This window comes from Phocoena phocoena, chromosome 1 (assembly GCF_963924675.1).
Source record: "Phocoena phocoena chromosome 1, mPhoPho1.1, whole genome shotgun sequence".
In the NCBI taxonomy this organism is placed as follows: domain Eukaryota; kingdom Metazoa; phylum Chordata; class Mammalia; order Artiodactyla; family Phocoenidae; genus Phocoena; species Phocoena phocoena.
The window spans coordinates 134,943,589-134,957,978 of NC_089219.1; positions in this window are offsets into that span (position 1 = coordinate 134,943,589).

Consider the following 14,390-nt stretch of genomic DNA (forward strand, 5'->3'; position numbering starts at 1 on the left):
AGGTTGAAAAATATGGTCTCTATTTAGAAGGCCGTGTGTGCAGCTATAAACCAAGAGTTTATTACCAAGGAAGGAGGGAGACTAGCTGTGACATGTATTCGACAGGTAAAGAAACTAAGGTTTGGAGAAGTTTAGCAGTTTATTCTAGGACACCCGGGCAGTATGTAGTGGTGCTAGGATTCAAATCAGGTGGTCTGATCCTAAAGCCTGTACTTTTTTTTAATGTTTATAGAGCACATTTTATTTTATATAATTGAATCCCATTGATATAATAACAATGCATTGCTGTTCTTTTCTGGGTGAAATATACAAAGTTCACAAAATTTCTCTCCCCTTGGTGCATATCATACTTTTTCTGGTTTTTAAAAAAATGTTTTTAACTTTTCATTTTATATTGGATCATAGTTTATTAACAATGTTGTGTTAGTTTCTGGTGTACAGCAAAGTGATTCAGTTATACATATACATGTATCTATTCTTTTCAAATTCTCTTCCCATTTAGGTAGTTACATAATATTGAGCAAAGTTCCCTGTGCTATACAATAGGTCATTGTTGGTTATCCATTTTAAATATAGCAGTGTGTACATGTCAGTCCCAAACTTGCTAACTATCCCTTGCCCCCACCCTTCCCCCGGAAACCATAAGTTCGTTCTCTAAGTCTGTGAGTCTGTTTCTGTATTGTAAATAAGTTCATTTCTATAATTTTTTTTAGATTCCACATATAAGCAATATCATACGATATTTGTCTTTCTCTGTCTGACTTACTTCACTCAGTATGACAATCTCTATGTCCATCAGTGTTGCTGCAAATGGCATTATTTCATTCTTTTTAATGGCTGAGTAACATTCTATTGTATATATGTCCCACATCTTCCTAAAGCCTGTACTTTTAACTGTTTTGCCGTACAGATTCAGAGAAGTTAAATAACTTGATGAGGTCACAGAATTGGCAAGTGCAGATCTGTCTGGTGCCAAAACTCATCTTTTTGCCATATTTACCCCAAGCCATCTATTTTACTCTGGTGGGCCATCAGGAGAGTGAAAAATACAAACCTCACTGTTCAACCTGAAGATTCCTGATAGAGGTTTATTAAGATATCTAAATAAAGTACATCAAATGTTTTTTAAACACAGGATAACAATGAGTGCTTGAAGGACAGCAAATGAACCAAGATGACAGATAGTCAGAACTAGAGCTATTAAGAAACATATGCTGTAGAACCTGCTTGCTTTCTGAAGTGGGAATAAAGAACCAGTAAGGTACAGGTTGTGAAATGCTATTAAAAAATCAGTATTGAAGTTTGCAATCTTGAACAGAATGCTAAGTACTAAGTTTATTTTGTTTTTCTCACTAATCTCCTAGATTCCTAGCCCCACTCTAACCAGTCAGTAGGTTATTATCAGTCCCTTCCACTCACATCTGGCTCTGGGATGGGGTGAGGCCCAGAGTAAGCCAGGTCTTAAGGTTCCGCTGAGCTCACCCAAGGTCTAAGAAAACAGACTCCAGTGCCTGCCTTGACTCACCCCATTTCTTTTCTTTCTTTTTCAACTCTTTCTTCGCTGTGGATTATCCTAAAGCTGAGTTAATTGAGGCCTGAATAAAGAAGGTCATATTATAATTATAACTTCAGGACAAGTTTGCAATTCAACCTGAGCTCCTTTTCATGTTGCTCACAGAGAATACACTCATGGAGAGGGTATCAGTGGAATTGCAGTTTGATAACCAAACAGAAACACAATTGAAGCTGTGGTGACTAATACACAGCCACCCAAAGATAATCCACTGTCGTTTGAATCCATCACACACACACACACACACACACACACACACACACACTCACACACACAGAGAAAAGGTTGGGTTCCAGCAGCTGGAGTAATTTTAGCTCTATCTAATGGTGTATGTTTGAATTACTGAAGTTAGAAAACTCATGGTTGGGGCTTCCCTGGTGGTGCAATGGTTGAGAGTCTGCCTGCCGATGCAGGAGACACGGGTTCGTGCCCCAGTCCAGGAAGATCCCACATGCCGCGGAGCGGCTGGGCCCGTGAGCCATGGCCGCTGAGCCTGTGCGTCCAGAGGCTGTGCTCCGCAACGGGAGAGGCCACAACAGTGAGAGGCCCGCATACCGCAGAAACAAAACAACTCATGGTTGGAACTTGGGCCCCATTGGGAGCTGCCATCTGTCCCCCTCCTTTGCCTCTGGAAGCTTCCTCACTGGCATGCAGCAGATCCCTATTTCTAAGAGCTCCCTCTTCACCCTGCCCTGGAACCCCAAAAATAACCTCTGCTGATACCTTCCCTTGACATACACACACACACACACACACACATGCAGGAATAACTCCAGCCTCTGCTTTTGTCCTCCACTTTGAACTTTTTCCAGGCTGTGGCGCCTCTCCACTGGTCTTTCTATAGCGGCACATCTGAATTCTTTCTGTCTACAATAAGGTTAACAGATGCCTATTGTGAGAATACCAGATTGCATTTAATTTTAAAAATTTAATTGAACATTTTATTTTGAGGTATTTGCACATGCTGTGGTAACAAATAATACAGGTAGATACCATGAACTCTTTGCCCAGTTCTCCCCAATGGTAATATCTTGCAAAACTATGGTACAATATCAGAGTCAGGATATTGACATTGGTCTAATCCCCAGATCTTATTCATGTTTCCTTCATCGTGTGTGTGTGTGTGTGTGTGTGTGTGTGTGTGTGTGTGTGTGTGAGTTCTTTGCTATTTTATCACATGTGGAGGTTGTTTGTCAATCACTATCTCTTGTGTTGCCCCCGACATCTAACCCCCCACATCTTCTTCTTGCTCCTTCCTCCACCCCCCAGCCCTAACCGCTGGCAACCTGTTCTCTATTGCTATATTTTTGTTGTTTTAAGAATGATATATAAATGAATCATAACCTATGTAACCTTTTGGGACTGGCTTTTTTGACTCAGCCTAATTCCCTTGAGATCCATCCAAATTTTTGCATATATTAATAAGTTGTTCCTTTTTATGCTGGGTTGTATTCCAAGGTATGGATGTACCATAGTTAATTTAACCATTTACCCACTGACGGACATCTGGGTTGTTTCCAGTTTGAAGCTATTATGAATAAAGCTGCTATGAATACTCATATACAGGTTTTTCTGTAAAGTTAAAACATAAGTTTTTATTCTCTGGGATAATTGCCCAAGAGTGCAGTTGCTGGGTCATGTGGTAGTTGCATGTTTAGCTTTGTAAGAAACTACCAAAATGTTCTCCACCAGCAATGTATGAGTGATTCAGTTTCTGTACATCTTGGCCAGCAGTTGATATTGTCACTACGGTACTTCCTATTTTAGTCATTCTGATGGGTGTGTAGTGAAATCTCATTGTGGTAATTTAAGTTTTTAAATCTATCTTTATATTTCAACTTTTAATTGTAAACTGGTTTGTGCAGCTTTCATGTATTGTTTTTTTCCCTAATACATTATTTTTTTTTCCTAATACATTATTTTATTTTCTTCTTTTTTTAAATTGAACTATAGTTGCTATACAGTATTATATAAGTTATAGGTATACAATACAATGATTTGCAATTTTAAAAGATTATACTCCATTTATAGTTATAGAATATTGGCTATATTCCATGTTGTACAGTATATCCTTGTAGCTTATTTATTTTATACATAGTAGTTTGTACCTCTTAATCCTCTACCCCTACCTTGCCCCTCCCCACTTCCTTCTCCCTACTGGTAACCACTAGTTTGTTCTCTATATCTGTGAGTCTGCTTCTTTTTTGTTATATTCACTAGTTTGTTGTAGTTTTTTAGATTCTACATATAAGTGATGTCATACTGTGTCTTTCTCTGTCTTGTGTATTATTTGTCAGAAGCTTCTTTACTATTAAACAACTGTGTGGAGTGTTGGAAAAATTCCAATTTTCCACCAAATTTCTGCTAGTATTCACGTAATTCCATTTCACTTGTCAATCCACCCTTTTTTTCAATATGCTTAGAATTCTATCACTGTCTGCTTTTGATAGATGACTTGATGCACAATGTTGAAAAATCTTCAGTAATTGTCAACTCAAAAGTTAACGTGACATATACTGTATGAATAGTGTAGTTAACGGGCTATTCTCGCCTTCATGGGTCCATTATAAAGGGAATTGCTTTGTCCAAGTACCAATTATGTTTCTATATTCATAAAATATTTTTCTAATCAAAAAATTAAACTATGAAAAATAGACATCTGACTATATCTCTTCCAGCCCTTCCAGAATGAGAATTCATTCAGCCTCTCTGCCCAGTTCTGATCTGTAAGCTTCCACCTCGATTCCTCAATTCCACGTAGCCCAGGTCCCACACCAGCTTTCCGGCCATCATACTCGCCCCTGGGGAAAAATGAGAGGTAAGAGGGGAAACTCCATGTCCAAGTTTTTATTTGTCTGGGAGGGAAATCGATGTTTTTAGCAGACAACTTGAATGTTCACTTTGAAAAAAATAGAGACCCAGTTGCTTGGATACAGCCAGAAATGCATATCATTGAATCTACAGACGACCCGTAGTCATTTTGTCCTTATTTGAGTGTCTAATGTGTTAAGGGGGAAAATGAGACAGCTCTAACAAACAACTCACACCTGCTTGGGCTTTCTCTGTTGGTCCTCTGGGTGTGTGTGTATGCATCACACACCCACACATAAGTGTGTAATGAATGGCTTAGTACAAAACCCTGCAACAAACATCAATTCTGTAGATTACCAGGGAGGCCTAATTGGGTTCACTAGCAAAGCAACTTCTATAAAGACTATATATAGTAGGCACATGCCTCCGTAGGCAGTGCAGCTATTTATTTTTTTAATAGGGGATTCTCATGTTACAAGGGCATCACAGATTACTGAATAATTTATTTAATGGTAGATTATATGGGCTTCACTCTTTGCCAATGAGCTCATACCCAAATGTCTAAAGGAGATAAGGTGAGCAAAAGCTAGAGCTCAGGCTTGGGTGAGCTGTTTTTTTTTTTTTTTTCAAGATATGCATAACTGTTAGAGCCGTATATACGTATTTTACTTAATGATATCTCAGCTGCATTGTCATATACATAATCGAGGCACCACTTCATTACTGACATTTAGCTAACTCGTAGCAATGCATACAACACATGGCGCTAAGAGATACAGAATAGAATAATAAATGACCTTGTCTGTAGTTGATGATTTTAACAAAGGACTGTGATATATAAGGGTATGTTTGTTCTCTATGAAAATATAGGGAAACAGAGGGAGCAAAATTCAATGAAAGGGTGTTAGATTTGGAAAACGGAGACAAGAAAAATAGATCTGGATAGGTATCTTTCTGTGAACCTCTATTGTTATCTTTTCAATGATTTGAGATACAAAAAACAATCACTTCCAAGCTTATAGAACTTAAGACATTTTGCCTTGAACTGTATATAGTCCTCAGGTAAGCAGAGGTACCTTGAAACATGGATATACTTTTGTGTCAAGCAAAATTTTGATGAAGATAAAAAATTTATTTAAAAAAATTTTAAATTTGACAATAAAGATGGCAAAAGATTTGAACAGGCACATCACGTAGAAGGAAATCCACATGGCCAATAACTGTGGCAAGAGGTGCCTTATTTTTTTTAGTAATCAGGGAAATGCAGATTAAACCCATAATGAGATATCCCTATACACCCACCTGACAGTTAAAATTTTAAAGTTTGACAATAATAAGCGCTAATGAGGACAGAGAATAATGGGAACTACCGATAGTGGAACTTTGGATTGAAGCCATGATTTTGGAAAATAGTCACCATTGTCTACTGAGGTTGAAGATTCACACAACCTGTTCACAAGTGAAGAAATGCCACTGTGGGAAAATGCCCTGGAGGTAGATGTATATATGTATCCTGTGCACCAGAGTATATACAAGAATGTCTAGAGAAACATTGTTCCTAATAGCCCCAACCTGGAGACCAGGTTGTCTGCCCAACATAGAAAGGATAAGTGAGAACTAGAGCCACTTGCAATAGCAGGGATGAATTTCACAGACAGAATGTTGAGCAAAAGAAGCAAGACACATTTGGTAGAAAGCTCATAAACAAACAGGCAAAACTCAGTCTGTTGTTTAGGGATGCATAGAGAGAGGGTAAAACTATAAAGAAAAGCAAGGAAATCATTATAAGAAAGGTTAGGATGGCGGTTACTTTTAGAGGAAAGGAAGGATTGTGATAGCAAAGAATACGCGAGACTTCTGGGCACTGGAAACGTTGTATTTCTTGACCCGGCTGTGGTTTCATGGGTTTTCACTTTACAGTTATTCACTAAACTGGATATTAATTTTTAATGCACTTTTGTGTATGTATGTTATATTTCACACACACCTGCACACATGTACACAAACTATTAAATACTAAAAGATTGAGATTTGAAAAAAGAAACTTCCTAGTTCAATTTAGTTCCTTTAAAAAATGAACATGTTCAGTTGAATGAACACTTAAAACAATAAGTGAAATCTTATGTGTAGTTTCACATGAGAATTCTACAACGTAGTGCTGGAAAGACGGCCCGAGGAGAGGAAGAGCCCCTTTCCAGCAATCCCTGACCCTCAACAGCTGTTTCCCTGGGCAATTCTTTGGGCCTCGATCCTCATCTGTAAAGAGGATCAGACCCAATTAGAACTCCTCGAAAGTCTCTGGTGTATTCTTGGGAGTTCTCTGTGGGAACTTTAATTTTTTTTAAATAAGAAATTCTTACCGTTTTGATGAGAATCTAAAGAACATGCACATCACCTGGGTCCTCTGTGTGTCCACTTTAGAGCTGACAGTGCCAGGATCATTCTGTGATTATGATTACGTTGGGGTCCTGATGTGCTGTTTCAATTGTCTCAGGCCACTAAGGTGAAAGCACAGGTGACCCTCAAGAGTAGAGTCTGCGTTTGCCAAGTGACCTCATGGAAGGCTTACAACCAGAGTTTTCATAGGAGTTTGAAGAGACCATGTTGTATGAGATGTGAGTTAGGGGACGATGCCTAACCCCAAAAGTGACTTGGTACCCAGTGACAAAGTGAGGGGCAATTTCCTCCGCAAAATCACGCCATCTGTCTTGTTAAAGTAATGCTGTTAACTTAAGATTTATTGGTTTGCCGTTTGGTTGTCAAAATCGTGACGCTCTTTTGATTTTATAGTTGTAGAAGTTACAAGCCTGTGGGATGCATGCCCAGTTTCATGCTTGTACATATTTAACTAACGATCTTATGAAAGTAATTTACATCAACACTGGAAATCCTCAAACATTTTTTTTTTCTTGAGAAAGCACCACATGTCGTTGGAATTTGAGCCACGCTGAACCCCGTGACCTTCACTAACCCCTCCTGTGATTCTGTTCCCATTTTGGAAGTCAAGCCCTTTCCAAAGCAAGTGGGAGGGTGTGTCCCTGGTGCAGCCTGGAAGCCCAACACCCTCATCTCTAGTCGTGACTCTCTACTGCAGGTGATTTTTCCTCCAGGGGACATTTGACAGTGTCAGGAGACCTTTTTGGTTGTCACAGCTAGAGGCAGGGCCTAGTCAGCAGAGGCCAGGGATGCTGCTAAACATCCTACAGTGCACAGGACAGCCCTCCAGAGCAAAGAACTCTCCAGGCCATAATGCCAGTGGTGCCCAGGGTGAGAATCCCTGGTTCTGCTCCTTAGAGCTTTTACTGCTCTGTGTTTGTTCCCAGTTTATCAGGATAAGGCAGTAGTTTTCTTTTATAACTTACCTTTCCTGTTTCCTTCCACGCAGGAGTAAAAATAAGCAAAACAGTGCCTCAGGTGTGAGGTCAGTGGCCTGACCGGCTTGATTTAAGAGTGGAGGTTTGGAGGGGGTCAGCCTTTTTACTGTTGTTGAGGCCACCTTATTCCTGGTCCTCTTCTATGGGGTCCTGGTCCACCACCTACATAGAGTGATCTTGCTTTGCAGGGACCTGATCCCTGATGTTTGTAGCTGGTCTCTAGAGGGACTGTGCTCCAAAGTGATTCCCAGAGGAGCCAACATCACTTCCAGAATAAAACACTGGAAATAATATTTGAGAGCTTCCAACAGATCTGAGGAATCTGGATCAATCTCCAAGGTTGATCTCAGGGTCCCCGTAGTTGTGTTTGTCTACGTGCCTGTAACAGCTGCTGGGGGACGTCTGTCCCGTGGCTATCTATCCCCGCGTAATTCTTATATTTGTTCATACAGAATCTGCTGGCTGTTCCTGGGTCCTATCTCACCTCCCCCCTCAGATATTTAAACCCTTGGGAATAGAGACTTCTGTGTCTTTTGCGGTCACTGGTGCACCCCCCAGCATGCTCAGCACGGTGGCTGGCTCTGTGGTGGTCACACTGTCAGCAAGCTAGGGAAAAAGACCATGTTAAAAAACAGGCCAGGGCTTCCCTGGTGGCGCAGTGGTTGGGAGTCCGCCTGCCGATGCAGGGGGCGTGGGTTCGTGCCCCGGTCCGGGAGGATCCCACATGCCACAGGGCGGCTGGGCCCGTGAGCCATGGCCGCTGAGCCTGCGCGTCCGGAGCCTGTGCTCCATGGCGGGAGGGGCCGCAGCGGTGAGGGGCCCGCGTACCGCAAAAAAAAAAAAAAAAAAAAACAGGCCAGCTGGGATTATGGGTGACGGTTTCTTGAACACTGTGCCCATCCTCTTCAGTCCCTCTTCTTGCCCATTTGTCGTTCTAGTGACCAGTGTCCAGTCACAAGCAGCCTCTTAATTTTGAAAGCATTCAAATCTACAGCTTTCTCCTGACAAGGGAACAGCCCTTGGTCTCCGGGACCAAACAAGTGGATGTGCTGTCACTCACCGGGCCTGGCAGGCTGCCCAAGGTAGAGATGGGCAGGGCTTCTGAGCACTCCTCCGTCTCTACCCTGTCTGGCCTCCTCCCCAGCGCACTCCCCCAGGGTCACAGAGACCGCTGTGGACAGGACTTCATCCAGCCCTGACAACCTCTGATGTAAAGCAGCTGACTGGATGCCTCACATCCTGCCTAAAACCACCCCCCTTTCCTCCCCACCCCCATCCCTTTTTAAAAAGAAAAAACAATTCCTCTGTCTAACGTGTAGTCTTTCGAAAATACAGTGAAGGCACCATGCCTTTAGCAAAACATGGATGCTCCTGTGGTGTGGCAAACAGGGCCCTTGTTTCCTGGCTGGTACTTTAGGGGTCTGCTCAGATCCCACAGCTGAGAGGAGGCTAGAGCTGCCAGGGGTCACTGACAAAACCGAGGGGCACAGACATCTCCACTTGGCACACAGCCCGCAGACTCTCCCCATGGGCTCTTTGGTTGACACCCCTCCCCCTCCTCCAGGTGCCCTCCTCCTGGGTCCTGCACAGCTGGACCCACACCTGCATGGCTCAAGGTGGCTCACTGCAAAAGAAATGCAAACCATAGTTAAGGAAGGAAGCAAAATTGAAGGCCAGAGAAACTGAGCACTAGGGGTAAGGGAAAGAGGCTGGACCACAGAAAGGAAGGCCCATCATGGAGTCAGAGGTCAGAAGAGTGACAAGCACAGCAAGTCATGTTGTAGGAGGCAGGTTAGTGGCAAGGGGTCAGGTAAAGTCCATGAGCAATGCCAGGCTGAGGCCTCTCTTGTGGGATCTTGACGTTTTAGGTTTGGGGTAGAGCGAAGAGAGAGAAGGACGTGGTGGCATAGGGATGACTAGGCAAGACTTGACAATCCTTCTGTCCATTTCAGCCAGATTTTTTTTTTTTTTTTTTTTTTTTTTGCGGTACACGGGCATCTCACTGTTGTGGCCTCTCCCGTTGCGGAGCACAGGCTCCGGACGTGCAGGCTCAGCAGCCATGGCTCATGGGCCCAGCCACTCCGCGGCATGTGGGATCCTCCCAGACCGGGACACGAACCCGTGTCCCCTGCATCGGTAGGCGGACTCTCAACCACTGCGCCACCAGGGAAGCCCTCAACCAGATTTTAAATCTATTATGTCCAGACTTGGGGGAAAGGGAAGGAGTAGTTGTGATTTTCCCCTGACTTTACCCCAACACAATGATGACCTGGAGCCCAATGTATGACTCTGAAAGGGCAAGCCAGGCTCCGTCGTAGCCAAAGCATAGCAAGCCCCCAGCTCAGTGGTGGAGAAGAGCTAAATGTGGTCCATCCACCTGGTGTGAGCCAGAACCTAATTTTAGCCTCCCATGAGCATATGCAAAGTGGGTCACCAGCTGCCCTGTCAGCCTCACCCAGGGCCACTTCTGTTCTACATCCTGCACCTGTGGGGATGTGCATGTCTCAGTGCTCACCGGCCAGTTCTGAGGCTGAGAACATCCTGGACTCACCCAGGCCTCCTTATTCCCTTGGCAACAGCCAGCTCCTTCCTCCCCTCCCACCCCAGAAGCAAAACCACACTTCCTGCACTTCTGCCCTGGCAGGTGGACCCCATGGGGGTAGGGGCCTCATGGGGGAGGTCTGTGCCCTGAGTTATAAGCAGGGAGAAGGACAGTGAGCCCACTTTCCTCTGTGAGATGGGATACGATCAGGTCAGGAACCCATGGTTCAGTGTGCAGAGCATCCCGGCTCCTCTTTTCCCCTTCCTCTGGCTGCTGGCATTTTGTTCTTGTCATGGTTGATTAGCTCCCTAAGCAGAGGTTAGACAGAGAAAATGAAAGGAGAAAAATGGAGAAATGACAAGCTCTGGTAAAAGGTCTGGTGGGGAAGGAATTTAAAACCAATTAACCAATTGAGATGTCAATTATCCCATCCACTCCCTGATACCTTTGTGGTGTGTAGAGTTAAATGTTGGGTGTAGGCACAAAACACATTTTACACTCATTCACCAATGAGTTCTCTGGCCTTCAGCTTGAAAGCTGGTGAGCTCAAGGTCAGGATGGTCTACTGGGACCCAGGCCACCAGGTGACACCACACTCACAACCGGCCTGCAGGCTGAATGGACAGGAAGCCCCACCTGTGTGGATGGCTGGGGTAGTAGCTGCAGGGAGTATGTGTGATGTCTCGTTGGCACCACAGAAAGACACACACAGGGATGGGCTGTGGGAGCAGACAGAGTGGAAGAGACAAAGAAATGTCTCTTCCTCCGTCATCCTCTGGGAGAACACCAAAGTCCTGAAACCTGGCCCTGAGGGATGACCACATATTAGAGGACCATCAAGGAACAGATCTGAGTAGTGGGAAGAGGCCAAACACTGAAAGCCACAAGGGCCCCTCTGGCAAGAAGAGAGGATCTTGCTGCCAGGACTCTCAGGCCTAGAATTCTCTGCTAGTGGCCTCACTTCTTTCACCTTATTTATCCTTCCTCTTCACTGGACTATGTCACTCAAAAGAAAATGTGATGCTTAGGGAAACAAGTAAGACAGAGACAGACAAATACTGTATGTTATCACTTACACGTGGAATCTAAAAAAATATGATAAACTAGTGAATATGACAAAAAAGAAGCAGACTCACAGATACAGAGAACAAACTAGTGGTTACCAGTGGGGAGAGGGAAGCGGGGAGGGGAAAGATTGAGGTAGGGGATTAAGAGTTACAAACTATTGTGTATAAAATAAGCTATAAGGATATATCATACAACACTGGGAATATAGCCAATATTCTAGAATAACTGTAAATCAAGTATAAACTTTAAAAAATGTGAACTGCTATATTGTACACCTGTAACATATAATATTGTGCACCAACTATATATCAAAAAAAAGAAAGAAAAAAATTTTTAAAAAATAAAATGAGGTGCCAAGATTTTACTGATAAAGAAGAAAAAAAGAAAATGCAAAGATGGGCTATGCAGTTCCAGAAAGAGTCTCTGTGGCTCCACTAAAGTCAAGTGGGGTATGAAACTATAGGAAATGTCAAAACAGGTGCCAAAGGACGAAGTAAATCTCTTCTGAGTAGCTGCTAAATTAAACTCTATTCATCTATGGGATGTGGGGTAGAATTATCTCCCCCATTTGAAATCCAGTTTCTACCCTGCCCGTAATGGGCCATCCAAGCCACTGGCCCTTTAGGAGAACCAGCTTGCTCTCTCTTAAGGGGTTGGCCTGAAATCACTCTACCAATAGAATTCACACCACTGGCTGAGATCCTACCCAGAAAACAAAGTCTCTCCAATTTAATACAGCAAACATACATATACCTTTGATATTTAGCTGGTGACTATCTGGGAACGTGGAGTTACAGCTCAGGTCACCCACCTTGAGTACCACACAATAGAAGGAGAGCCCTAGCAGTGTGAGCAGCTGGGGAGCAGCTGAGAACAGCCTGGGCACCCTCATTCACTAAACCACCCTCCAAACCAAGCCCACAATTTAAGTCAGCCCGTGACTGAGGAGTTGACATGGTCCCCTCTGATGAACCCCACCGATAAACCACTGTTCCCACCACCATCACCCTCCTTCCTGCGATCTCTGGCTTTGCTGGTGGGAGGGCCTGGAGTGGGTGTGTTATCACCACCGCAGACTGCCTTTCGCCACATGCAGCGCTGCCACAGACAGTACCAAGCAATGGGAGAACTGCCAGACACAACGGTTTCTCTGGCACAACTCAGAGAAGAGACTCGACGTTTTTGCTCTGTATGGACCTGGGGTACGCTTAGAGGGGGAGAGGAGATGGCCTGGTTGTTCCCTGCTAAAAGGGATTTCCCAGAAAGTCATAAATCCGAAAGACAAAATCAGCTGGCACTCATGGAGCTCCTGCTACGGAAGACTGCAGAAGAGAGCTCCTGAGGGCAGCAGGTTTGGGTTTCCTGGTGTGGGGACTGAGGCACAGAAGTAGGTCTGTCTGTCTTTCTGTCAGAGAAGAGTGAAGAGGGAAATCCAAGAATAACAACATGAAGGGGAGGAAAACCTAAGAAATATGCCTTTGAAATGACTGTTTCTCTTTGGAAACCATAAAAGTGAGTAAATCACATTGTTTGGGTCCCAAGTGGTATGGCTTCATCCCCTATCCAAGGATGTGGACCAGTCATGGGCCATGCATGTGTGAAGTCAGGGAAAGGAAAATGTCACACTTCTATGGAGTTTTACAGCTGCTTTTACCCATGTGGTTGTACCTGATGCTCACAGCAACCTCTGAAGTGGACAAGAATTACTATCTTCATTTCACAGATGAAAAAAATGGAGTCTAAGAGAGATTAATTGACCTCTTGAAAGCCACACTCTTTCTACATGGCAGAGCCTGGATTAGAACCTGGGTGTTCTAACTTTAAATTCAGGGGTCTTGCAGCTATGGCAGTGGTTTTTAAACTGTGTACCCAACAGAGCATCCTGGGACAGGAAGGGGATCCTGGCATCCCCAGTCCCCACTCAGACGGGAGCAGCTCCAATTTTGTTTGCTTTATCTGTTGGTGTTCCATTCAAGATTTTGTGTGTGAAAAAGGGGTTTGATATAGGTTGGAAATTCACTGCCATGAATTTCTGCCATGATCCTTCCAGTGGGGTCTCAGCCTCAGGACAAGGAGTCCACGTGGAACACGTACAAGGAACCGAGGGATGGAGATAACAGCTCCAGAGGCAAACTCCCCACATGCGCATGCTCGGCACTTTAGGTCTTAGGGAGGGAGAGAAAAGAACTGAAGCCTGTCAACTGGGGAAGTACTTCCTGGCTGCACATCATGGGGTGCTGCCTGGCCAGCTTTGTGGGTCTTGTCCAGACAAATCTAAAGCCCTCAGCAGACTCTGAGTCACAGGCTGTCCAAGCTTAATCAGCTGTTGTAGCCTCATGCCCGGTAAGCAATGCTTCTGGGCTCCTCCATGCCCAGCCTCCAGTGAAATGCATGCTTGTCCCAAGGGTTGCTGGGGAATCACCTAGTCGAGGGGTGAGGCCACTCAGGATGTCTGAACCCTCAGACCTCCCAACAGTTTGCCTTTTTCTCCGAGCTCTTCTTTCATACGACTGTCTGCTCTCTCACTGCTGTTCTGATCTTTCCAGGAACCCTGCATTACACCTGCTGGTTTCAGCTTCTCTAAACAGGATCTGTTTAGAAACAGCCTCCTACTTCTCCCCAGCGTCCCACTTGGCAAATATTCTTGCTTACCAAGGGCCTTCTGGAGCTGTGTGGAGTTGGGCAAATCATTTAAGGTTGGGTTTTGACCCTTTAACCTGGCCTATAAAAAGCCTCCTGCAAGATTTGCCTAAGGCCTGACTGCTGTCATCACGGTTGATGGACCTAAATACATCCATTTGTTCAGATTTTACAAAGCCCTTACAGCTTGCTTTTGTCATTTGTTTTCACATCTCTCTCCTTAAACTACATGTGACAGAAAGAAATCAGACAGACCTGGGTTAGAATTCCAGCTTTGGACTTACTAACTGTAGAATCTTAGACTAGATACTCAACTTTTCTGACCTTCCTTTTCCTCATTTATATAAAAGAGATAATACCACTGCGCAGGGTTGTTGTTTTG